Here is a 27,834-nt window from a genome sequence, read left to right on the forward strand (position 1 = left end):
CAATATAAGTCCTTGGAAGATGGAACCATTCATTCCAGGCATCCCTTCACTCACTCAACCAGTATTTATGGTACCATACTGTACTTTGCTAGGGGCAGAGATTATAGAAGAAAAGCATGGTCTCTGTCTTAGGAGCTCACCATCTAGTGATGGACATACATGTAAACGGCCTTACCACAGTGTGATAACTGCTCTGAGAAATAAATGTACAAAGTCCTGTGGCAATGCAGGTATGAATCATTCGGCCTCAAAGAATCCGGAAGCTTTCAAGGAAGGTGACATCTAGGCTTAGTTTTGAAGCATAAATAAGATTTTGTTAGATAAAAAGAAGAATGGGAAGACATTCTAGGTAAAAGCACAGGCACTGTGCAAAGGCACAGAGGTATGAAATTTGGGACTCTGTGACTATGTCTAATTTGGCCAGATCTTAAGATACATGGGACAGTGATAAGTAAACAGAGCCAGAAAGGTAGGCTAGGGTCAAGGTGTCATGTGAAGGAGTTTGGACATGATCTGATCCCTATCAATGATGGGGAATCACATAAGATATAAAATCTGGTGATTTTTCATAGGCATCCGGGTGGCTTAGTTGGTTAAGCATCCGACTTCGGCTCAGGTCGTGATCTCACGGTTCATTAAGTTCAAGTCCTACGTCAGACTCTGTGCTGACAGCTCAGAGCCTGCAACCTGCTTCAGATTCTGTGTCTCCCTCTCTCTCTGCCCCCCCCCCCCCCGCCAGACTCTGTCTCTCTCTCCTTCAAAAATAAATAAACATTAAAAATTTTTTTTTAATCTGGTGATTTTTTCTAATAAAATATTTCAGATATTTAAAAAGGTGCAGAAAAGAATATAGTGAATGTTTGTGTACCTTATATCCAACTTAAAAAGCATTATAATTACCTTTCAAAACTTCCATGTACCTCTTCTTCATTGTATATGGTCTCTCTCTTGCCAGAGGTAAACACTCAGCTGATTTTGGTACTTATCATTCTTATACACTGCTTTACTCTTTTACTAAATATGAATGTGTCTCTAAATAACATATTTTTTGTGTGTTTTTAAACATTAAGTGCATATTATACATGCTGCAATTTACTTTTTTATTCAATATTATATTTGAGATTTTTATTCCTTTGGGAAGCTCTAATCCATTCTCAGTGTTGTATAATATTTAATTGTGTAAATATACCACAATCCATTCTGTTGATGGAAATGAAATGTAGGTGGCTCCCAATTTTCATGGTATTAAAATAGTACTTAATAGGGGAGACTGAGTTGGGTTCAGTCAGTTAAACGTCTGACTCTGGATTTTGGCTCAGACCATGATCTCACAGTGGTGAGATCGAGCCCCACGTTGGGCTCCGTGCTGGGCATGGAGCCTGCTTGAGACTGTCTCTTTCCCTCTCCCTCCCCTCCCCTGCTCAAGCTCTTTCTCAAAACAAAATAATAAGTGTTTTTATTTATATACCCTTGAGATCATTTGGGAAAGTTCCTCAAGGAACAATATCTAGGAATGAAATTACTGTGTCATAAGGTTTGGGTAAGTTGGACTTTACCAGATATTATCAAACTGCCTTCAAAGTGATGGTACCAATATACACTCCCAAGAGCAGTGTCAAGACACGCACTTCTGAAATTGAAGTCTACTGAATGAATAAAATGAATAGTGGCTGCTATGAGGGAAAGACTAGGAGCAGAGAGAATAGTTAGGATGTTCTTGTTATGAGGACTTGAACTAAAATGGTGGTTGTATAAATGGAGAAGAATTTACTTGAGAAATATTTAGGAGTAAAGGTGAAAGAACCTACTGACCGGGTGAAGGAGAGAGAAGACACTAAAGCAAACTTAATATTTTTACTTAAAAATTTTTTTAATGTTTATTTATTTATTTATTTATTTATTTATTTATTAATGTTTATTTTTAAGAGAGAGACAGAGCGTGAGCGGGGCAGGGTCAGAGAGAGAGAGGGAGACACAGAATCTGAAGCAAGCTACAGGCTCCAAGCTATCAGCACAGAGCCCGACGCAGGGCTCGAACTCACAAACCATGAGGTCATGACCTGAGCTGCAGTGGGACGCTTAACTGACTAAGCCACCCAGGCACCCAAGATTTTTACTTTAGGCAAATGACCAGATGATGATACCATTGAGATGATAAATGTAGGAGATGGCTCTTAAATTGTGGAGGGAAGGCAATAAGGCATATTCTTTGGAATGTCAAGTTTGAGGTATTTGTGAAATCTCTGGGTAGGGTATGAAGTTCAAGAGGCAAGACCATGCTGGTAGTAAAAACTATGAAGCTTGTTTACCCTGGTAGCTACCATAAATCAGATATCCAGGCTCAAAAAGGTTAAGAAAAAAAATAAATAAATAAAGAGAACAGCACTTTCTCTACTACTTAACACTGGTTTCTCTATTCCAGGAAAAAAAGTCAATTTATATGCCCCATGATACAAGGTAGGTACCCTCCCCTTAAATTAATTCTATATCTGAATTTCCACCTGTCTAGACTAAACCCTTCAGCTTAAGGTAGAACAAGCAGGGATGAAAGAAGACAGCTTCATAACATTAGACCTCAAAGAGCTACCAAGCTGTGCTTTAAATGTTATTACCAAAGGGGAGACAACCTGACATCCTGTTTGACAAAGAAGAAAAGGTTTAGCTCCTTTGAGTGTATCCTACTCAGATACACTTGAGCATTTCTATAATTTGCTCTGTTTTGAACTCCTTGCTCTTCCCGATCTATGGGGAAGTGCTTTTCAAGCAAGAAGGAAGTATTTAGTAAGAAGTTATGATGAATACTTCATTCTCTGCCTGATTTCGCAAAGTGTAAATAGAAGCTCAGGAAATGGGATAATAGTTGTGGACCAGTAGTTTCATCTATAGGATACAGGAACAGTGGGCAATCTGTTATACCACTAGTATCAGCCTTGTTTTTCAGCAATAACTGACCTTGGAAAATGCAGGATTGAAAACCTGGAGTTATATTCTAATAAAACAATGTTCAATGTTGGTCTATTTTTACAAAGAAAGTAGAGCTACAGAGTGGCTACAGAAGCCAGGTTAAAATGCCACATACATTTCAAACCCTAAGGTGAGTAAGGAGTCAAGTGTCCCCACTCCTTGCCCTACAGTCTGAGGATGAGTGTTAGTCAACTCATCATGTCTAGAACTGTTCTCGAAGATTCACATGTAGCTATTTAGTACCTGAAATGTGGTTAATGCAACTGAGGAACTGAATTTTCATTTTAATTAATTTAAAAGGAAAAAAAAAACTAAAGCAGGATAAAATATTATTCCATTAAATACAACGTTGTTTAGGAAGGACTACATTTCACTTTAACCACTGTATTGTATAAAATATTATTGCTGTTATTACAGTGCATGTGTGCTGTTTCTAGTACTACAAATAAACTCATTAACAGGGTGCCTGGGTGGCCCAGTTGGTTAAGTGTCTGACTCCTGATTTCGGCTCAGGTCATGATCTCATGGTCGTGGGATCAAGCCCCACACCAGGCTCTGCACTGGCCATGTAGCATGCTTGAGATTTTCTCTCTCCCTTTCCCTCTGCCCCTTCCCTGCTCACTTGTGTGCACACATGCTCTGCACTCTTTCTCTAAAAAATAATAACAATAAAAACAGTTTAAAAAAAAACCACATTACCAATCTGGTTGATGTCAATGGATTGATTCAGTTCAAATGACTTACTATGTATGGATTTCACAATGTAATGTATTTATTTACTTTATGCAGACAGCATGAGTTATAGCAGAGTTCCTTTACCTAAGCACTACTGATATTTGGGGCTGGGTAATTTGTTGTGGGGGACTGTCCTGAGCACTGTAGAATGTTGAGCAGCATCTCTGGTCTCTACCTACCAGACACTAGTAAGCACTCCCCTACTTCCCCAAGTTGTGAATACTAAAACATGCCAAATATCCCATGGAAGGCAAAATCATAACAGTTGAGAACCACGGAGTTACAGTGATACCATAAAATCAGAATTGGCAATTAGAGTAATATATTTATTTTTTTGAAATTATAATTAGATTATATTTCTAGTTTTAAGAAGTAAACAGGAATAGATTTTTAAGTTTAAAACAAAGGCAGGGGCGCCTGCGTGCCTTAGTCGATTAAGCAACAGACTCTGGATTTCAGCTCAGGTCATGATCTCACAGTTTGTGGGTTCGAGCCCCATGTCAGGCTCTGGGCTGGCAGTGTGGAGCCTGCTTGGGATTCTCGCTTTCCTCCTCTCTCTGCCCCGCCCCTGCTCACACTCTCTCTTTCTCAAAATAAATGAACAGTTTTAAAAAATAAATAAAATAAAATAATAAAATAAAGTGAAGGCATACTACTGATTCAGAATTGAGTGGAGATACAAATGACAGTACTGTATTGGAACACTAAAAAAAAAGAGAGAGAGACTGGAAAAAGGTATATTGCTAGTTTCATGATCAACAGCAAATGCAATTTGCTTCAGCAAGGCAAAATGAAAAACCTGTTTGTTGTGTAAAAACCCTTTTCAAGATAATGAAGGAAACACTATTAAGAAATGTTGGCAAATGTATATAAAGTGAGTAAGAAATTTCTTCTTAACATTAGAACAGTAAAAATGAATGAATAGGGGCTCCTGGATGGCTCAGTTGGTAGAGCATGTGACTCTTGATCTAAGGGTTTTGAGTTCAAGCCCCATGTTGGGTGGAAAGACTGCTTTAAACAATAAACTTCAGATATTGAAAAAAATAAAGAATAAAATAAAATAAAATTTAAAAAAAACTATACATACATACATATACACACACATGTATGTGTGTATACATATATATGTGTATATATATATACATATGTGTGTATACATATGTGTGTATATATATATATATACATATACATATACATATACATATACATGTAATAACTAATGAATCAACAAAATAGGTTGTCTGAAATCAGAATTTCCAACAAAAGGGGCACCTGGGTGGCTTAGTCGGTTAGGTGTCGGACTTTGACTTAGGTCACGATCTCATGTTTTGTGGGTTTGAGTCCCATGTCAGGCTCTCTGCTGTCAGTGCAGAGCCCACTTCAGATACTGTCTCCCTCTCTTTCTGCCTCTCCCCACTCTCATTCTCTCTCTCTCTCAAAAATAAATAAACATCTTAAATAAATAGATAAATATCCAACAAAAAATTTTAATGATTTTTAATAGGATCTGAGCTTGTATTTTTGGTCACTATACCATTTTTTAGATGGAAGTATGGTAAAAGAAATTACTATTTCAGCTATGGATATTCTCTCAGAAAATTACGAGGAAAAGACTAAAAAAAGAACCACTTTATAAAAAGTGAAAGATCTTCAAATTAAACCATCAATTTGCCTGTAGTATATAAGACATTTCTAATGATATCAAGGGTCAGGTGATTCAAATGTAAATGACAAGTATTAACAAGAAAAAAAAATACAAGTACTTTTCTTTAGATTTGGATGATATTGCTCAATTAATACTCTGGGTATACTTTGTCTCAAAAGACTTGCAAACATACAAAGAAATTTTGTCAATTTGCAGACTGAAAACCTGAACTCATGTCATCGATATTTTTTATCTTCTACATCTGTCAATGAAGAATTGGACTAAATTTTTTTTTTTAAGATTTTTAAAGTAATCTTTACACCAAACATGGGGCTCAAACCTACAACCCTGAGATCAAGAGTCACATGCTCCACCGACTAAGCCAGGCAGGCACCCCAAATCTGACTATATTAAAAAAAAAATTCTATCACATGTATGGTGCTCCATATTTAAAAAGTTTGTTTATTTATTTATAGAATGTGAGCAGGGGAGGTGCAGAGAGAGAGAGAGAGAGAGAGAGAGAGAGAGAGAGAGAGAGAGAGAGAAAGAGAGAGAGAGAAAAAATCCCAAGCAGGTTCCACACTGCCAGTGCAGAGCCTGATTCTGGGCTCTATCCTACCACCACGAGATCATGACCTGAGTTGAAATCGAGAGTCAGACATTCAATCAACTGAGCCATGCAGGTGCCCCTACTGTCATTTTTAAACAAAACTGAAATTTCCCCTCTGTTTCATTCTACTGTATGGTACAAATTAAAAATATGTGTGCAGTTTTCTAAACCAGATTCTGTAAATGTCATGGATACAGTACTAAAATCATTTAGTATATACCTGCAAAAACTATGAACATTACCAGTTTATGGAACAGCTGAGAGAATTTAAAGACAATGTAATGATCACGAATTCTTTGCCAGTGCTCATTGGTTCAGGTGAGGTTTACAAAAAATTTACTATACTGTTATTTTCAACTCAAAATCTTCCTAAAGGAATGCCTTCAAGTATTCAATAATTAAAAACTAAAAAAAAAAATTTTAACGTTTATTCATTTTTGAGAGACAAAGAGAGACAGAGCGTAAGTGGAGGAGGGGCAGAGGGAGAGGGAGACACAGATTCCAAAGCAGGCTCCAGGCTCCCAGCTGTCAGCACAGAGCCCCGTGCAGGGCTTGAACCCATGAACCATGAGATCATGACCTGAGCTAAAGTCAGACGCTTAACCAACTAAGCCACTCAGGTGCCCCCAAAACTTTTCTTTTAATTAATGAGTTAAAATTGAAACTTCAAGAAAAGGAAAAGCTTATTGTGTGACCTACCTGGCCAGGTATTTACGTTAAAATTGAAGCTTTCCATAATATCATTAACACATTTTTCTAATGTGAATCAATATGGAATTTTTTTAAGTTTATTTATTTATTTTGAGAGAGAGAGGACATGCATGCATGCATGCACATGCAAGCGGGGAAGGGGCAGAGAGAGAGGGAGAAAGAATCCCAAGCAGGCCCCACGCTTTCAGCATGGAGCCACGAACCATGAGACCATCACCTGAACCAAAACAAAGACTAGGATCCTTAACTGACTGAGCCACCCAGGTACCTCTATACGGAGTGGATTCTAATTGTAACTGACAGCACTAACTAGCTTCACACACTACAAGAAAATTTTGGAAAATGCTTTGTTGATACTGATAAATGTACAATCTCCTTAACTATTTATGCCATACCTCTTTGATTTTGATATTAACACAGAGTTAGCAAGTTTCCTTAATCTGGACAGATGTAGCTTAGAAGTTAAATAAATTCTAAAAAAGATGAACCAGATTTATCAATGTGGATGCAAATGTTAAAGGGCAATGATTTTTAGGTACTCAATACAGTTATTGGAAAACTTTTAGGTATGTATGGAACAACTTGGGTATATGAGTCTTACTTTTTCAAATGTAAATTCTATGAAATCTAAATATAGATCAAATATTTCCAATGAAAATATATCATCTAAATTGAAATGTGTAAGTGTATCTACCTAACTTCAAAGACTTTAAATATATAAAATATACTGAGAGTACGAAATATCTCAGTAACCATTTTTTTTTAAATTTTTTTTTTTAACGTTTATTTATTTTTGAGACAGAGAGAGACAGAGCATGAACGGGGGAGGGGCAGAGAGAGAGGGAGACACAGAATCGGAAACAGGCTCCAGGCTCTGAGCCATCAGCCCAGAGCCCGACGCAGGGCTCGAACTCACGGACCGCGAGATTGTGACCTGAGCTGAAGTCGGACGCTTAACCGACTGTGCCACCCAGGCGCCCCCCAGTAACCATTTTTTATATTAATTATAGGTTGCAACAATAATTTTGGGGTATGCTGGGTAAACAACATTATTAAAATTAATTTCACCTGTTGGAAAATAAAGCTATACACAGCTTATAATATACTGGACAAGCTGTGTAGACCTTGTTGCAAATGTTTCCCATCTTACTGGTCTACTGGCTCTTTCTGTGGTCTATACTTCAATGTAAAAAATCATTACAGGGATGGGCACCTGGGTGGCTCAGTCGGTTGAGCAACCAACTTCGGCTCAGGTCATGATCTCATGGTTTGTGGGTTCTAGCCCTCAGTCAGGCTCTGTGCTGACAGCTTGCCCAGAGCCTGTAGCCTGCTTCAGATTCTGTCTCCTTCTCTCTCTGCCCCTCCCCTGCTCATGCTCTGTCTCTCAAAAATAAATAAATGTTAAAAAAAAAAAATTGTTTTTTAAATCATTACAGGGAATGCAAACTGGTGCAGCCACTCTGGAAAACAGTATGGAGGTTCCTCAAAAAATTAAAAATGGAACTACCCTATGACCCAATAATTGCAGTACTAGGCATTTATCCAAAGGATACAAAAATGTTGATTGGAGGGGTAACATGCGCCCCAATGTTTATAGCAGTGTTATCAAAAATAGCCAAATTATGAAAGAGCCCAGATTCCATTGACTGATGAATGGATAAAGAAGATATGGCTTAACAGATGTTGGTGAGGATGTGGAGAAAGAAGATCTCTTTTGCACTGCTGGTGGGAATGCAAACTGGTGCAGCCACTCTGGAAAACAGTATGGAGGTTCCTCAAAAAATTAAAAACAGAACTACCCTATGACCCAGCAACTGAACTACTAGGTATTTATCCAAGGGATACAGATGTGCAGTTTCGAAGGGGCACATGCACCCCAATGTTTACAGCAGCATTATCGACAATAGCCAAAGTATGAAAAGAGCCCAAATGTCCATTGACAGATGAATGGATAAAGAAGATGTGGTATCTATACACAATGAGTATTACTCAGCAATCAAAAAGAATGAAATCTTGACATATGCAACTATGTGGATGGAACTAAAGAGTGTGATGCTAAGCAAAATTAATCAGAGAAAAACAAGTATCATATGACTTCACTTATATGAGGAAGCTAAGATACAAAACAGATGAACATAAGGGAAAGGAAGCAAAAATAATATAAAAATAGGGAGGAAGACAAAACATAAGAGACTCTTAAATATAGAGAACAAACAGAGGGTTGCTGGAGGGGTTGCAAGAGGGGGGATGAGCTAAATGGGTAAAGGGCATTAAGGAAGACACTTGTTGGGATGAGCACTGCGTGTTATACATAGGGGATCAATCACTGAATCTACTACTGAAATCACTGGTGCACTGTATGCTAACTTGGATGTAAATTTAAAAATAAATTAATTTAAAAAAGACGATATGGTATACACACACACACACACACACACACACACACACACACACACACACACACACACTGGAATATTACTCAGTGATCAAAAAGAATGAAGTCTTGCAATCTGCAACAACATAGATGGAGCCAGAGTGTATTGTGCTAAGTGAAATAAATCAGTCAGAGAAAGACAAATATCATATGATATCTGGTGAAGGAAAAAGAAGATAAAAACAGAGAGAGAGGCAAACCATAAGAGATTCTTAAATATAGAGAACAAACTGAGGTTGCTGGAGGGGAGATGGGTAGGGGGATGGGCTAAATGGTTAATGGGCCTTAAGGAGGGTACTTGTTGGGATGAGCACTGGGTGTTACATGTAAGTGATGAATCACTAAATTCTACTCCTGAAACCAGTATCACACTATATGTTAACTAACTGGAATTTAAATTAAAAAAAAAATCATTATAATAATGGGGTCCTGGAAAATTAAAAACACTAAAGGTTGAAATTCCCTTCAAAATGTTTAGTCTTTAGTGAATAAAGAAATGATGTATTTGATAGATTGCTGCTGATACTAACAGGAAGAATTAAAACTGAACTGAGGGGCACCTGGGTGGCTTAGTCAGTTAAGCGTCCGACTTTGGCTCAGGTCATGATCTCATGGTTCGTTGGGTTCGTGAGTTCAAGCGCTGTACTGGGCTCTGTGCAACAGCACGGAGCCTGCTTTGGATTCTCTCTCTTGCTCTCTGCTGCTCTCTCTCAAAAATAAATAAACATTAAAAAAAAAAGAAAAGAAAAGAAAAGAAAAGAAAAGAAAAGAAAAGAAAAGAAAAGAAAAGAAAATGTTAAAAAAAAAAAACTGAACTGAGCATCATCTCTGGAATTTACTACCAAGGGAAAACAACCTCACTAAACTCACTCATTTTAGCAGGTGTTTTTTTGTTGTTTTTTTTTTAAACGTTTATTTATGAGAGACAGAGCATGAGTGGAAGAGGTGCAGAGAGAGAGGGAGAGGAGACACAGAATCCAAAGAAGGCTCCAGGCTCTCAGCTATTAGCACAAAGCCCGATGTGGGGCTCAAACCCATGAACTGTGAGATCATGATGTGAGCTGAAGCTGGACGCTTAGCTGCCTGAGCCACCCAGGTGCCCCTTCTAGCAGCTTTTTGTAAAGTCCATCAGGTTTTCTACTTGGACAGACATGTGGCTGGAGAGTGAAGACAATTTATCTCTTTCTTTCCAATCTAAATGCCTTATGTTTCTTTTTTTGGCTAGAACCTCCAACACAATGATGAATAGAGGTGGTGAGAGCAGACATCCCCACTTGGTTCCTAATCTTAGGCAAAAAGCATTCAGTCTTTCACCATTAAGTATGATCGCTACACCAGACTTCAAGCTGTATTACAAAGCTGTAATCATCAAGACAGTATGGTACTGGCACAAAAACAGACACTCAGATCAATGGAACAGAATAGAGAACCCAGAAATGGACCCATAAACATATGGCTAACTAATCTTTGACAAAGCAGGAAAGAATATCCAATGGAATAAAGACAGTCTCTTCAGCAAGTGGTGCTGGGAAAACTGTACAACATGGAGGAAGATGAACCTGGACCACTTTCTTACACCATACACAAAAATAAACTCAAAATGGATGAAAGACCTAAATGTAAGACAGGAAGCCATCAAAATCTTCAAGGAGAACGCAGGCAAAAACCTCTTTGACCTTGGCCGGAGCAACTGCTTACTTAACACATCTCCAGAGGCAAGGGAAACAAAAGGAAAAATGAACTATTGGGACCTCATCAAAATAAAAAGCTTCAGCAAAGGAAACAATCAGCAAAACTAAAAGGCAACCAATGGAATGGGAGACATATCAGATAAAGGGTTAGTATCCAAATTTGCAAACAACATATCAGATAAAGGGTTAGTATCCAAATTTGCAAACAACATATCAGATAAAGGGTTAGTATCCAAAACCTATAAAGAACTTATCAAACTCAACACCCAAAAAACAAATAATCCAGTGAAGAAATGGGTAAAAGACATGAATAGACACTTCTCCAAAAGAGACATGCAGATGGCCAACCGACACATGAAAAAATGTTCAACGTCACTCATCATCAGGGAAATGTAAGTCAAAACCACAATGAGATACCACCTCATACCTATCAGAATGGCTAACATTAACAATTCAGCAAACAACAGATGTTGGCAAGGATGCAGAGAAAGAGGATCTCTCATGCATTGCTGATAGGAATGCAAACTGGTGCAGCCACGCTGGAAAACAGTATGGAGGTTCCTCAAAAAATGAAAAACAGAACTGCCCTATGACCCAGCAATTGCACTACTAGGTATTTATCCAAGGGAATGCTGTTTCGAAGGGACACATGCACCCCAATGTTTATAGCAATACTATCAACAATAGCCAAAATATGGAAAGAGCCCAAATGTCCATCAATGGATGAATGGATAAAGAAGATGTGGTGTGTATATATATATATATATATATATATATATATATATATATATATATACACAATGGAGTATTACTCGGCAATAACAAAGAATGAAATCTGGCTATTTGCAGCTACGTGGATGGAACTAGAGGGTATTATGCTAAGCGAAATTAGTCAGAGAAAGACAAATATTATATGACTTTGCTCATATGAGGAGTTTAAGATACAAAACAGATGAACATAAAGGAAGGGAAGCAAAAATAATACAAAAACAGTGAGGGGGACAAAACATAAGAGACTCTTAAATATGGAGAACAAACAGAGGGTTACTGCAGGGGTCGTGGGAGGAGGGATGGGCTAAATGGGTAAGGGGCATTAAGGAATCTACTCCTGAAATCATTGTTGGCCTATACGCTAACTTGGATGTAAGTTAAAAAAAAAATAAATTAAATTTTAAAAAAAAGTATGATTGCTCTAGGTTTTTCATAGATGTTCTTTATCAGGTTAAGGAAGTTCTCTTCACTTGCTAGTATGCTGAGAATTTTGAATCAGGGTTAGATGTCAGATTCTGTATTTCCCAAATGACTATAAACAAACAAAAATCCCAAAACAGAACATACTTCTACATGTAAATATTATTTCTGGAAGCGTACTCAAGAGGTGGGGAAAGGGGTTTCTTTTATCTAGGATAAAGCCCTTGCTTGAAAGATCAGACAGAAGGAAGAACATCAGTCTCGACCAAAGTCAATGGCCCCTAGACCCTAGTGGGTAAATGTGCTCAATACTCCTGTTTGGTTTAGTGCTGAGAGTGGCCTCTTCCTTCCTGGAGTGACCTTCATGACTGCACAGGAGAGAGGGAATGCTTCAGAAACTCTCCAGAAGCAAATAATGGATGGTAAGCAGTAGTCTGTCATCTCTTGGAGCTTTTCAAATGAAACACAGCTACCCTGGTCACATTCTATCTCAGGTACAACGTGATTGTACCTGGGCCTTCAGATGTTCTTCCAGAGTCTTAACTGCCATGCTATCCCCCCTATGAAGTTCTGTCATGTGGTACTATCTATTAATGCAGGTCAGGAGGTAAAGGCACAGAGATGATTCACAGGAAACACATTATAAGTAATCACGGACTAATTAAGAGTTGGCCGAAATAGACCTGCATTTCCTGCCTGGATGGAGTGCTGTGTATCTACTATTGTACCATCAGTAAATTACCCCTTAAGTCCCTTTTGGACAGAAAGGGCATAAAAATGCAGTATTAAGGCATGATACACTGCTGCCATAAGCTTTATCTCATAAGGTTTCATTCATCCAGTCAAAAATTTTATATGTTGTCTTATGATTTCTTTCCCTACTAAAAGCTTTCCTTTGTTACAAGGTTACAACTTTTTAAATCGCTACTTGCTACACCCTGCAAGTACTGGTGAACATGCCAAGTCAGAATAAGAATATGCTACTTGATATAGATGGTGATTTGAGAAAGTCCTATTTCTGATTAAATTAGTTTATTTCAACCCTAAGCAATACGATTAGAGTTCTGCTCCAATAGCAGACTTCATCTAGTGTATCTGCATTATTTATCACACTAGGAGGAGAAGGGACAGATTTTAAAAAATAGGGATACAAATCAATATGAGGTTTTCCACAGATGCAGTCTTGGTTGGGGAGCACAGCAGCCCCTTCATGTCCAGTGCTGAAAATCATTTAGCTGAAAACACTGAAAGACCCAGCGGTGTTGGCTCAACAAGTCACTCCGGGAATCAGCAGCTTGCTAAATGTAATCTGCCTGCTCTCGGCCAGAATGATGGCCACACATCGGCTCGGGGGTAGTCAGCATGTTAGCACACTAAGCTGCAGCCACATAGCTGTACTGAGTATTACTGCTATAAGTAGCGCAATAAGTCTACCACCATATAATTTCTGCCACTATATAATTTCCCCCAATGGACTATTTTTAGGGACAGTGAATAGATGATCAAATAGTCTGGCATTCAGGGAGGTGCTCCAAGTTGGACATGAGAAGCAAGCACGATAAACACAGTTCAGATCACTGGAGACATGGGGGAAAGAGAGGAAAGAGGCACAGCAATTATCAGCAATGGCTCAGCATTTGTGGTTCACCTATCCCTGGGTCCCTGACATTGTACAAACCTGCTTTACAAAACTCATAGCATGACAAAGCTTCTTGCTCCAGTCCAAAAGCAGAGAGGCGTGGAAGTTGTCTCGGAGATTAGCTCTGGGACAGAAGTATCTCTGGGCACTATGTAGGTCTAATAACAATTCCACAGTGGGAGGGCCCAGACAGAGCAAGTAAACAAAACCTAAAACTAAATCCACACAACCTCATATAATTGGATTCAACTCATAAATTGGGCAAATGATCCTCTTGTCTATGTCTCATGGCTATCAACAAGGTCCAAGAGCTCCTTATCTATGATTTCTTTTTCAAAACAATCTTATCAGGGCACATGTTTAATTACGCTAACATCCAAGGAAAACCACCACAACCCACCCTCCCTCTGCTTCCACTCAAAAATGAATAAAAACTCTTGGAATTTGGAAGCAACATGAAGAAAATCCAAGTCCTCTAATTGTAGCTCCTGTTACTCAAATTGTTTTCAATAAGTTGCCACATGAAAAGTATGGCAGCAATGGTCAAAAGCTAAGTTTCCTACCCTTCCTTGTGAAGACATCTTTTTTCTAATTAAAAACAATTTTTTTTAATATTTATCTACTTTTGAGAGAGAGACAGAGAGACAGAGAGAGAGCAAGCATGAGCGGGGGAGAGGGAAGAGAGAGAGGGAGACACGGAATCTGAAGCAGGCAGGCTGCAGGCTCCAGGCTCTGAGCCTGAACTGCAAGATCATGACCTGAGTTGAAGTCCTACACTTAACCGACTAAGCCACCCAGGTGCCCTTTTTTTTTTTTTCTAATTTTTAAACTAAGGTATAATTTGCATACAGTAAAATTTACCCTTTTTAATGTCTGATCTACAAGTCTTGAAAAATGCATACAGTCATATAATCAAACACCACAATCAAGATACAGAACAATTTCATCACCCAAAAAGTTCCTCTGTGCCCTTGGTCCCAACCCTAGCCCCTGGCTGATCTGAATTTTGTCCCTACAATTCTGCCATTTCCAGAAAGTCATATATATGGAATCATACACTATGTAGACTTTTTTTCTTTTTTTAAGATTTTATTTTCAACTAATCTCTACACCCAATATGGGGCTCAAATGATCTCAGGCTCACAACCCTGAGATCCAGAGTCCCAAGCTCCACTGACTGAGCCAGCCAGGGCTCTGCTATGTAGCCTTTTGAGTCAAGTTTCTTTCATACTGTATAAAGCAACTGAATTCATACACGTTGCTGTATGTATCAGTAGTTCTTTCCTTTTTATTGCTAAGTAGTATTTCATTATATGGGTAGACAAGTTTATTTATTTAATCCCTAGTAGAGGGTCATTTGGGTCATTTCCAGTGTCCAGAGAATGTGTGGATAAAGCCACTGCAAACATGTGTTCAATCCAAGTTTTCATTTCACTTGGGTAAGTACCTAGGAGTGGACTGCTGGAAGATCTACTTTTGAAAACATCTCCCTGGGGGCACCCGAGTGGCTCAGCTCTTGATTTTGGCTCAGGTCATGATCTCATGGTTCATGAGACACAGCCTGCATCGGGCTCTGCAGTGACAGCAACAGAGCAGAGGCTGCTTGGGATTCTCTCTCCCCTCCTCTCTCTCTGCCCTGCCTCCCCACTAGTTCATGTGCATCGCCCACGCTTTCTCTCTCTCAAAATAAATAAAACTTAAAAAAAAAAAAAACCTGCCTGGTTCTATGCATGTCATTTCTACAAAGCAGATATGCATTTTCCCAATAGAATAACTGTGATGCTTCTCTTCCGGGTCCATCTATATCATTTCTCCGCCCTCCTGGGTGCAGGAAATATCTCCAAATCAGGATCACTTACAAACTTCATTAACAGTGTTTATACTTTCAGCCCTGGATCATTAATAAAAATGTTAAATATGCCTGATTTCCTCACTGGCCCCCTGCAGCAGCCTAGGGAACAAACTCTTTCTACCCCCACACACTAGCATTTAGCTTTACACTTGTTTTACACCACACATTGCATCAGTAGCTTCTCCTCTATATTCTTAATCACTTTTCAATTGAGCCAAGAATCTTCAGTATATCACCTTTAATAATTACAGGGAAACCAAGCAGAGCTCTTCCTGACTCGTTTGCAGTTAGTGCGCTTTCTGCAAGTCACAGATACAGACAAGGATCGGTAGAGAGCACACAAAATTTGAGGTCTTACTCTTTAATACCAGCCTAAAAGCTACACAGGGCTTCGTTCTTCCTAAGATAGTATCCCATCCCAAAAACAATCTTTCAAGTATATGCTGTATTAATTAAACTAGAGAAGAGGGAAAAAAAATGTCAGCATAATTAACATACAAAGCAACAGTATGGCCTAATTAATCACCATGAAGAGCAATCGAATAAAATACTATGCATTTTTATGGAGCAATTTAATCTGGCAAGTAATTAATCACAGAAACACTAAGCAAAACAAATGGATTTCCCTTTAAGGAAGTCGCATTTATCATCTGTAATGTATCCCAAACTCTAATTTGTTATCCTGACTCAAAATTATCCAGGAGACAATGAATTGTCAGCCTTAGTAGAACACTGATTTCTGAAGAAAAAGAACACCGAGCTTTTCAAATCAAATTACAGTCCCTTGAACACCCAAAGAGCCAAGGGTTATGGAGCTGAGGTACATGTCAATAGGCATGGAGGTCTTAACCACAAGAGTTCTACATCTAGGTCAGTTTAGTGAAATCCATAAATAATTGCTAAATGACTCATGAAAAGAAAACAGCACTAGGAGTGACAATTATGGGTCACAGATATTACCAAAACCCAAGGAGAAGATCCTCAATAATTGACAACAGGGGCAAAGAGAGCTTCTGATTTCAGAATAAGCAAAGGGTAGAAGGGGATGCACGTATCACTGCAGTGAAACTTAGCTCAAAGAAACCTTTACTCCATCCTTCTCTCCTCTCCCTCCTTTCTTCATTCCTTCTTTAAACAATGACCCATTTTCCCTAGGCCCCAACAGCTTCACCAGTCTGAAGAATACCAACAGGCTGATAATTCTGAATGCCTTCAATTTTCAAAGACAAAGTGATATACACTAGCTAAGAAGGTATAAGAAAGTTATCTTCTTATCTCCTCCTTCCCAGCCACCCTCTCTGCTTGGCCATATTTGAGACCAGAAGAACTGCCCTTTTCTTTGCAAAGGAAGCTCACGGCACTTTAAGTCTTTCCCTTAATATTCCCATTTCTAGCTTTTTTTTTTTCTTTATTTACTAGTCTTGAAGGGCTCTCTTTCTCTCTCTTTTTTTTTAAGCAAACTCCTATAAGTTAAAGCACGTGACAGAGTCCCAGGCATCTGCTGGCTGTATCAAAATGGTTTTCTCTTTACTGACCTGCTTGACCTCCAATGATGGATCCCATGAAACATTCAACACTTATTCAACTGTACAGAGAAAGTCATGCTTTTCACACTTCACCCTGACTATGCTCACAACTTGAGAAAAGCTGTTGTAGACACCCTATTTGGCCTAGGGCATTTTCCTCTAGATTTTAATCCTTACCCTCCTCTCCAAACCTTTTTGCTGTATTATCCCTGGCTTGCACCTATGACCTGTTTCTGAACTCTTTCACTCTGGCTTTCAGTCATTTCTCTTTTGGAGAGTCTGACTGGCACTTTTGTTCAGTGATTCTCTGAAATGTGGTCTCTGGATTGTTCTATGGGTTCCCTCCCAACAGTAAATGAATTAATATTCATCAGCCCAACAGTAAAGGAATTAATATTATTCCCAGCCCATTCCACATCAGGCCCAGCCAGTATCCTGAATACCCACTTGTCTAAAAGAGCAGAACTCTGTTTATAGATCTATGTTCAACAGATATTCAATGAACACAGGCACTGTGTTATGGAGTTAGACATGGATGCTGCCTGCCTTCAAAGAGCTCACAGCCTAGTAAAAAAGATACACAAATAGTTATTACTGTAGGATGGATAGACCTGGCTCTAAAAGCAATGATCAACGTGTACTATTTCAGGAGGTAAGCTGACAAGCTGGGGAAGGACATCTAAAGCAAGGAGGAAACGTGTGTGTGTGTGTGTGTGTGTGTGTGTGTGTGTGTGTGTGTGTGTGTAGGGTCTGGAGTAGGAAACTGTTTGTCCAGACAACTATAAGTGTCATTGTTTTGTCCAGAGAACTCTATGTGGTCTGGCATAGCTGTGGTGAAGACACAGAGTCCAGAAAGCATATTAAGAATGGAACTATGGGGTGCCTGGGTGGCTCAGTCATTTGAGCACTGACTTCAGCTCAGGTCATGATCTTGCAGTTCGTGGGTTCTGTGCTGACAGCTCAAAGCCTGGAGCCCGCTTTGGATTCTCTCTCTCTCTCTCTCTCTCTCTCTCTCTCTCTCTCTCTCTGCCCCCCCCCCACTTGTGCTTGCTTGCTCTCTCGCTCTCAAAAATAAATAAACTTAAAAACATTTTTTTAAAAAGAATGGGACTGTATGCCATGCTACAGAGATTAAATTTTATTCTGCAGGTATTAAGGGAGCCAGTGAAGGGAATGAACACAGGAAAGAGCAAGAGAAAGAAAGAAGCACAGAAGATAACAAGTAAGACTAGAAGGTTAGAGAATCCAACTGATAAAGAAATGGGGAGAATAAACTGTGTTATATTTACAAAATAAAATACTACTCAGCAATAAAAAGGAATGAACTACATATACTAGATCTTTGCACACCCATGTTCATAGCAGCATTATTCATAACAGCCAAAATGTGGAAACAACCCAAATGTCCACCAACAGATAAATAAACAGAATGCAGTTTATACATACAATGGAATGTTATTTAGCCTTAAAAAGGAAGAGAATCCTTTCATATGATCCAAATGAATGAACTTTGAGGTCATTATGCTAAGTGAAATAAATCAGTCACAAAAAGACAAATACTGTGTTGATTCCACATATATGAGATATCTAAAGTAGTCAAATTCATAGAAACAGAAAGTAGAATGGTGGTTGCCAGGGACATGGAGGAGGGGAAATGGGAGGGGGGGGGGCTGTTTTTTAAATGGGTATAGAGTAGATGAAAAAGCCTTAGAGATCTATTGTAGAACAATGTGAAAACACTTAATGCTACTAAACTGTATACCTAAAAACACTTAAGATTGTAAATTTTATATCTTTTTTTTACCAGAGTTCAAAACTGTTTAAATTTGGGGGGCCCTGGCTGGCTTGAGCAAGCGACTCTTGATCTCAGGGTTGTGAGTTTGAGCCCTATGTTGGGTGCAGAGATTACTTCAATAAATAAAACTTAAAAAAATAATAAAAATGTTTATATTTTTAAAAAAGGAATGAAATAATATGCACAACAAAGTGGATGAATTTCAAAAACTTATTGAGTGTGAGAAGAGAGTCACAAAAGAGGATTTTCTATATGATTCTGTTTACATGAAATTCAAAAACAGGAAAAACTAATTTATGGTGAAAGAAGTCAGAAAAGTGCACAATTCTGGGGAAAAGGAGAGTCACGAGGCACTTTCTGGAGCAATGGGAAGGCTCTAGGTCTTGAACTGGATGGTATTACAGAGGTATATACAAATGTAGAAAGCTGTCCAATTACACACCTACGATTTTGCACATTTTACTATATGTATAATTAAAATAGAAAGGTTTTCAGTGAGTTGGTAACATTCTATTGATTAGTGTGAGTGGCTCACAGATATTCATTTTAGGATCAAGCTTTATTACAAATACACATTAATATAGTACTTTTTAGAACTTATCAAATAGTTCACATTTTTCAAGTAGGAAATTAATTCCGATTAAATGGGCAAAGGAACAGTCTTTAATCCATCCCTATCTGAATCCCAGTTAGAAAATTATCCCATAAGGAAGATGATGCACAGTCAAAACCCTAGTCAGAAATCTTTCACTCCCTTCTACCCAGACTGAGTTCCAACTACAGGTAAGCAATCCTGCTGCCGTTTCAGGGATGAATAAAGGAAAGGGGAGATCAATGAGAACCACTGTCTCTGGAACTTCCTTGAGATCGAGAATTTTCATTATATGAAAATAATGTCAAATGAGAGAGAAATTAATGTTTTTTGGTGTTCAGGGCAGTGAAAATACATTATTGCACCCTGTGTTTGACATCCCCCTCACATGTTATTGGTTTTAAAAGAAATTATATGGAAACCAATTAGAACAAAAAATCTCATTAAACCTCTTACAATAGAAGCCCACTTTGCTAGAGCATGCACAATATCTGGGCCCCAGGGAGAAATGCATAGTCGAGGTAAAATTAATCAAAACCTACACATAAAAAGAACAGCAAGAGACAGTTTAAGAAGAAAATCTTTCTTCAGTGTTAGAAATTCCTGAAGTCTGATCACTGAGTGCATAATTCTGCTTATTATTATCTTCCACTCTGTAACACTATACATGTAATTAGGCTGATATCACAGTAAAATGACAGTAAAATGCAGACACAATTCATTTAACAATTAATGTACTGAAGCTAAAAATTCTTACCATGTCATTAATTGCCTGCTTAAAACGCTGCCTCAGTTTCAGTTTTAGATGATCACACACCTTCTTTAAGAACCCAGGGGAGAGGCAATGCACAAGGCAAGGCTTGTTTAGAGGAGAAATAGCAGGCAGCAGTGAGTTTCCTTCTCTCCCTATGGACCCCAACTCAGAAGAGCCTTTACTGTGACCACCAAGCTTACTACTAATTAAAAGAGAAAACAGTAAAGAGCATCTTCTTTCTCAGTAAAGCTCTCCCACCTACCCTCACTCCAAACCGCCTCTTCAATGTTCTCTGTTAGGTTTTAATTTCTCAATATAATAAGAACTAACACTTGCAACAATCTTTTTTTCCTTCTTTTTTTTTCTTTTTTATGTTATTATTTTTTAATTTATTTCAACTGGTAAATTCCCTCTTGGGGTTTTGGGAGAGTAGGAGGACAGAGGAAGACTTGAACCATTCTATGAAGATTGTTGTCTCTGATTTTTCTATAAAAGGATTTTATTTTTCTAGTCTGGCCCTGGCTGATGATTCCCCACCCACAGTTTTTTCTTCACAAATTTATTCTTTACAAAGAGCTTTGCAGTTGATTCTTAAGGAGGTTTTTTTTTCCCCCCAGTTTTTGAGGCCATTTTATATAATAGCAGCAAGCCAAAACCCAAAAAGGAGAGAAAATATTCCCAAATCATCCACCAAATCAGTAGCAGAGTCAGGATTAGATCAAAGCATCTGGACAAAAATTTAGAAGGCATAGTTATCAAATGTGCTGATGATACAAAGCTGCAAAAGAAAACCAATACACAGAATGACATCATCAGGACTCAAAAAATATCCTGATAAACTAGAATGATGAGCTGCAATGAACAAGATATATTTAATAAGGATAAAGAGTGGAGCGCCTGGGTGGCTCAGCTGATTAAGTGTCTGACTCCTGATTTTGGCTCAGGTCATGATCTTGTGGTTCGTAGGCTCAGCCCTGTGTCGGGCTCTGCGCTGACAGCAGAGAGCCTGCTTGGGATTGTCTCTCTCTCTCTGCCCCTTCCCTGCTTGCTCTCGCTCTCTCAAAATAAATAAAGTTAAAACAATATAGTAAGGATAAAGAGTTTCATTTAGGTTAAAGAAAAGTTCAGGGGTGCCTGGGTGGCTCAGTTGGTTAAATGTCCAACTCTTGATTTCGGCTCAGGTCATGATCTCACTGTCTGAGATGGGCGTGGAGCCTGTTTAAGATTTTCACTATCGGGGCGCCTGGGTGGCTCAGTCAGTCGGTTAAGCGTCCGACTTCGGCTCAGGTCATGATCTCACGGTTTGTGAGTTCGAGCCCCGCGTCGGGCTCTGTGCTGACAGCTCAGAGCCTGGAGCCAGCTTTGGATTCTGTGTCTCCTTCTCTCTCTGCCCCTCCCCAACTTGTGCTCTATGTCTCTCAAAAGATAAATAAATGTAAAAAAATTTTTTTTAAATATATATCTAAAGGACAATCACAGTATGCCAGATATTTTAAAAACCATGACAGGGGCGCCTGGGTGGCTCAGTCGGTTAAGCATCCGACTTCGGCTCAGGTCATGATCTCACGGTCCGTGAGTTCGAGCCCCGCGTCGGGCTCTGGGCTGACAGCTCAGAGCCTGGAGCCTGTTTCAGATTCTGTGTCTCCCTCTCTCTCTCTCTCTGCCCCTTCCCTGTTCATGCTCTGTCTCTGTCTCAAAAATAAATAAACGTTAAAAAAAATTAAAAAAAAAAACCATGACAAATGAATAACAACTGAAGGAAGAAAGGATAGTACAGAAAGGCAGTAGTATACATCTTAGCCCTTTGAAGAAGTTAATATATAGAAGACAGAGTACATTTTTTGGTGTTACATCTAAAGGTTCAGGTTATAAAGAGGAAGATTCCAACATGAGGAAAAGATTCTCATCATTTTTACAAAGATTTTGTTTTTTTAAGTGATCTCTACACCCAAAGTTGGACTCGAACTTACAACCCCAAGATCACAAGTCACATGCTCCACCAACTGAGCCAGCCAGATGCCCTACGATTCTCATTATTTAAAAAACTGAATAGTCTATATCCTAAAGTATTAAGCACTATTTTCACTAAGTATTCAAGGAGAGGCAGGCTGTGACCCCAATAAGTGAGATTTCTGCTTTGGGAAGCAGACCAGAGTAGATGGCCTCTTCAGTTCTTTTAGCTTTTAAGGTTCTGTGATCCTGGCACCGCTAATCTGTAAGATCAAAGTCCCATAGAAAAGACGAAGTATGGTATGCGGTATCTGGTATAAATCTGAGAATTTAATTAGAGTGATCACGCTCCTACGGAGCCCAAAACACTCCTCTTTTTGTTCACAATAATCCAAAGAAAACTAAAATTTCACCTACTGAAGAGAAGCCTGTTGGCTGACCAGGATGATATATTGTTACCCAATTGTAATAGGTTCTAGAACCCACTAACAGATTAACAATCTACTGTGTTCTACAGAGTTAGAATATCTGAGTTATATGACCAGAGTTCCAGCCCAATTTTTCGGAAAGAAAAATGGAGAGAGAAAATTAAGGGATAAGGTAAAGAACTGCCCACAATTTTAAAAGACTTTTTTAAGTGCCCTAGATGTTGGATGGAAAAAGGAAAGGAATTAAGGATCTAAATTATGCCTATTGATCCCATTTGTGGCTAGGATTTATAGAAGTTACAATTAGAAACCAGCATTTGTAAGGAGCACCTGGGTGGCTCAGTCAAACATCTGACTTCGGCCCAGGTCATGATCTCACGGTTCATGAGTTCAAACCCTGCGTTGGGCTCTGTGCTGACAGCTCAGAGTCTGGAGTTTGCTTTGGATTCTGTGTCTCCCTCTCTCTCTGTCCCTCCCTCACTAGTATTCTGTCTTTCTCTCTCTCAAAAATAAATAAAAACATTAAAAAAAATTTTTTAAAGCCCCAGCATTTGTGAACTAAGTCATGATTAAGTGTCTATACTTCCTACCTAGTGAGAGTTCCTTTTCAAGAAGAAAAAAAAAATCAACCTTTTCTCAAGTGAAAATGAAACTTTTTGTCTTACCTTGGGATCAATGACAATTAGGGAGCAGCACATCCCTAAAGGACCAAGGACAGTTGTACCAGCAGAAGCAGGCCATCTCCAGAGAGCCAGAGAAGGAGAAGAGCTGGCTGGGAAAGAGCAAAGGCCCAGGAGTGACAGATAGGCTTTGGACTGCTATAGACTCTAGCCCCTTCCCAACCCTCTGACCCAATTATCTAATGAATCAACTGGAAATACCTTTCTTCCTGACCTACTAAAACAGCAGTAATTCTAGGTCATCTTGACTGCCCCTCTGGTTCTCAACTCCTAGCATTTAGAAACAGATGTAAAGACAAGGAAGCAGTGACAGAAACAGAAGAATAAAGAAATGTTCCTAAGACCAGAGGCTTCTAAAGAAAGGATCTCAAGTCTATCTCACACAAATATACCACCCTTTCGCTTACTCATTCTTTCTCTCTCTGAATCTCTCTCTTCCCAGGTTTTTGATGCTTACGTAATAAGAAACTGGAAAAGGCACAGGGTAGGATCTGCTGATTAAAAGACTAGCAGAATAAAGGACATATGTCAGATGGCTCATCTCCGAGAGCCATAAAAAAGTTAATGCTAAGTTTAAAAACCTGAAGTTAATTTACCACACCACAGAATTACAGGAAAGGAGACCCAATTAATTACCGGTGGCACAAGCACAAACAACAGGACTTTGCTGTGTATATACACATTTAGAGAAACAGAATGTTGAAGGACTGTGGACCTAAAAAGAGGAGAGAATTTGTTCTCCTACCACGTGGGGGCCATTCACTCACACACCTGGGACCAAGGGCTAGAACACTCTGGAAGAAACTGCCAATTTCACCTACAACTGTCTGCTCAGAATCAAGCCCTTTCAACTTACCTCAAGGCCCAGGACTCTTAATTACCTCTAGTCACCCAGAAACAGCTACTCTAGTATCACTGGCTCAGTCACAAAAACAGTCCCTCCAAACCACCTCCAAAATGTTCAAGTTAAGTACTTGCCATAATTCATTAAGAAAGAGAAAAATAGGGTCACCTGGGTGACTCAGTCAGTTAAGCATCCAACTTCAGCTAGGTCATGATCTCACAGTTTGTGGGTCTGAGCCCCATGTCAGGCTCTGTGCTGACAGTTTGGAACGTGCTTTGGCTCCTCTGTCTCCTTCCCTCTCTGCCGCTCTGCAGCTCGCACTCTCTCTCTCTCTCAAAATTAAATAAACATGAAGGAAGGAAGGAAGGAAGGAAGGAAGGAAGGAAGGAAGGAAAATATCGTGGCGCCTGGGTGGCTCATCTGTTAAGAATCCAGTTTTCAATCTCAGCTCAGGTCATGATCTCAAGGTTTGTGGGTTCAAGCCCCATGTCAGGCTCTGCGCTAATAGAGCAAAGCCTGCTTGGGATTCTGTCTCTCCCTTTCTCTACCCTTCTCTCTCTCTCTCTCTCTCAAAATAAATAAACTTTTTTAAAAAAGAAGAAAAAAAAGAAAGAGAAAAACATCAATGTAATTAACAAGCAAAAAGACTAATTGTTTTCCAAAAGAGCATTCAAAATAAGGTCACCAGATATGTATAAGATCTCTTCCAACTAACTCACCATTTACAAGGTTCCTTTAAGTTGGCTATTCACATTCCTATAAAACCCAGTGTTGACAAAAGTTGAGGCCCCACACCTGGGAGGCCTCAATTGACACTCTCAGAGCATGCACCTGGGGCCCACTAAGGAGGTCCTGTTTTACAGTCCAAGAGCTTGATTCAGGACAGAGGGCTGAGTTCAAGGTTGGCTTTTCTCCTAGGAGTCATATGCCAGAAATAGTCCCTTATCTGAGTGAATAAAAACAGGCCACAATTAGCAGCCCCTACCTTGGTGGGAGAAAATGAGATGCAAAAGATGGAGCACAGGACAAGATGATTTTCCACAAATCAACACTGACTCCAGACATAAATGAACACACCTTCATCCATTCCACATCAAACTACTGTGTCCTTCTCTCAAAATTACATTTACCAATTAGTGCTATTCCTTTTGCACCATACTCTTTATTTGTTACAAAGCTCAACATGCAAGCATCAAGAGACAATGAGCTCAATATATTTTGAGCCGTAGGCTATCAGCTCACCGAAGAATGGAGCAGGATCTAGAATGCTGTGTTTAACACCCACCTGTGACAGAATCTCTTAACAAAATGTATCTAAACTCTAAACAGACTATTTCCCCATTCTCACCTAGTCTTAGCTCCAGACATGATAAAGTAAATAAAATTAGGGTCCTGTTTCTAATGCATCCTTACTTCCTCAGGAAATACATGAAATTCTCCTTTTTAGTGTGCTTTTGGCAAATAAAGGTCACTGAAGTGAGTGTTGCATGTGTATGTTATTTAGAGCTACAGAAGAGTTATGTTTCTGTATCTCACTGGAATTTAGTATAATCTAAACAGTTTGTGGTTCCAATAAGTTAAGATGTTTATGTATATGGTAAACCCTACAGCAACCACTAACGAAGTAACTAAAACAGTGAAAAAAAATCATTAAAGAATCAAAGTGCTACATTGAAAAATATTTACTTAATGCAAAAGAAGGCAGTTAAGAAGGTGCAGAGAAAAGGCACCTGGGTGGCTCAGTTTGTTGAGTGTCCAACTCTTAATTTTGGCTCAGGTCATAATCCTAGGGCCATGGGATGGAGCCTGCTTAGAATTCTTTCTCTCTTTCTCTCTTTCTCTCTCTCTCTCTCTCCCCCCCCCGCCCCTCCCCCACTCATGCTCTCTCTAAAATAAAAGTTTTTTTCAATTAAAAAAAAAAAGTTGGGGCACCTGGGTGGCTCAGTCAGTTAAGCGCTGGACTTTGGCTCTGGTCATGATCTCACAGCTCACGAGTCGGAGTCCTGCGTCAGGCTCTGTGCTGACAGCTGACAGCTCAGAGCCTGGAGCCTGATTCGGATTCTGTGTCTCCCTCTCTCTCTGCCCCTCCCCCACTCACACTCTCACTCTTTCTCTCAAATATAAACAAACATTTAAAAAAATAAAAATAAAGGTACAGAGGAATACAAATTCATGAAACACACAGCAAACTAGAAATGAAATGGCAGACATAGTTCAATTATATCAACAACAACACTAAATGTGAGTGGAATAAATAACCCAATCAAAAGGCAGAGACTGTCAGACTAAAGTAAACAAGATCCAACTATATGCTATCCACCAGAGACACATTTTAGATTCAAAGATACAAATAGGTTGAAAGTAAAAGAATGAAAAAAGGTATGTCATGACAGAAATAAAAGCTGAGGCAATTTAACAATAAAAATTGGGTACTAGAGCCCATGGCCGCCACACCACTGCCTGGCAAACCAGCAAAGCGGAAGCCCTTTAAGCTCCTAGGAATTTTAGATGTGGAAAACATTCCCTGTGCATGGGATTCAATATTGTATGGTTCATTAGGATCTTCTGTGGCTGCCCTTGGGCATTTTAGTAGAATTAGAAGATCATGTGATGTTGGAGTAGGAAGATTTATCTTGGTGGCTTTAGGAAGCTGGTTCCATTTTAAGTATAATTATGCAAGGCTAAAAATTGAGAAAAGAATTGCCAGAGAAGGAACTAAAAATAAGATTTTATATGAATGTACCCACCTTGATCCTGAAAGAAAACAAACCAACAGCAACAGCAGAAATCAAGCAGTCTCAAGCACAGAAAACCCAAATACAACTCACTGGAGTCAGTGTGAACAAAACTGAGGTCAATTCTATTAAACCTGGTATGTACCATAAGGCTTTCAGTGAAGTAAATAATGTTATGTGTTAGTTATAAATAAAATAAAATAAAAACCTAATAAAAATTGGGAGACTTTAATACCCATTCCTTAATAATGGCTAGAACAACTAGGCAGAAGATCAACAAAGAAACAGAAAACTTGACCACCTCTAAAAATCAGTTAAACCTAACAGACATCTAGAAAAGAGTACACTCAACAACAGCAGAATAGATATTTTCCTCAGGGGCATATGGAACATTTTCTAGGATAGATAATATGCTAGGCCATAAAATAAACCTCAAAAATTTAAAATGACAGAAATAATACAAGATATATTCTCTGATCAAATTTCTTTTTGTTGTTGATTTTTAATTTCATTCTATTGGGGTCAGAGAATATACCTTGTATTATTTTTAATTTATTTATTTTGAGAGAGAGAGAGAACATGAGGGAAAGGCAGAGAGGGATGGAGAGAGAGAGTCTCAAGCAGGCTCCACACTCAGCACAGAGGTCAATGGGGAGCTCAATCCTATGACCCTGACTGAAATCAAGAGTCAGATGCTTAACCAACTGAGCTACCCAGGCATCCCCACCCTATATTATTTCTACCATGTAAAATTTGAGCATAACATATAGACGTGTTATATAGACTTGTCAATCATTATACTGTACACCTGACACTAATGTAACATTGAGGGTTTTGTTTTTTTTTTATGACGTTTAAGCCTAAAATAAGCAAAAGGAAGAAAATAATAAAGAGTAGAAATTAATGAAATAAGGAATAGAAAAACAAAAAAGAAAACCAATAAAACCAAAAGCTGGTTCTTTGAAAAGATCAACAAAAGTGGCAAACCTTTTAGTTAGACTGATAAAAGAGAAGAAATTCAAATTCCTAGAATCAGAAATGAAAGAATATTACTACTC

General features: G+C 38.9%; 1 protein-coding gene and 1 pseudogene across 3 annotated transcripts in view; one reads left to right on the top strand and one right to left on the bottom strand.

The window, feature by feature from the left end:
- The window catches only part of ARMH3 (armadillo like helical domain containing 3), a 176,520-nt gene that overhangs the window by 53,650 nt on the left and 95,036 nt on the right, over positions 1-27,834 (bottom strand). The window lies entirely within an intron of this gene.
- On the top strand, positions 26,483-26,782 carry LOC125148117 (cytochrome c oxidase assembly protein COX20, mitochondrial-like; annotated as a pseudogene).

This window comes from Prionailurus viverrinus, chromosome D2 (assembly GCF_022837055.1).
Source record: "Prionailurus viverrinus isolate Anna chromosome D2, UM_Priviv_1.0, whole genome shotgun sequence".
NCBI classification, from domain to species: domain Eukaryota; kingdom Metazoa; phylum Chordata; class Mammalia; order Carnivora; family Felidae; genus Prionailurus; species Prionailurus viverrinus.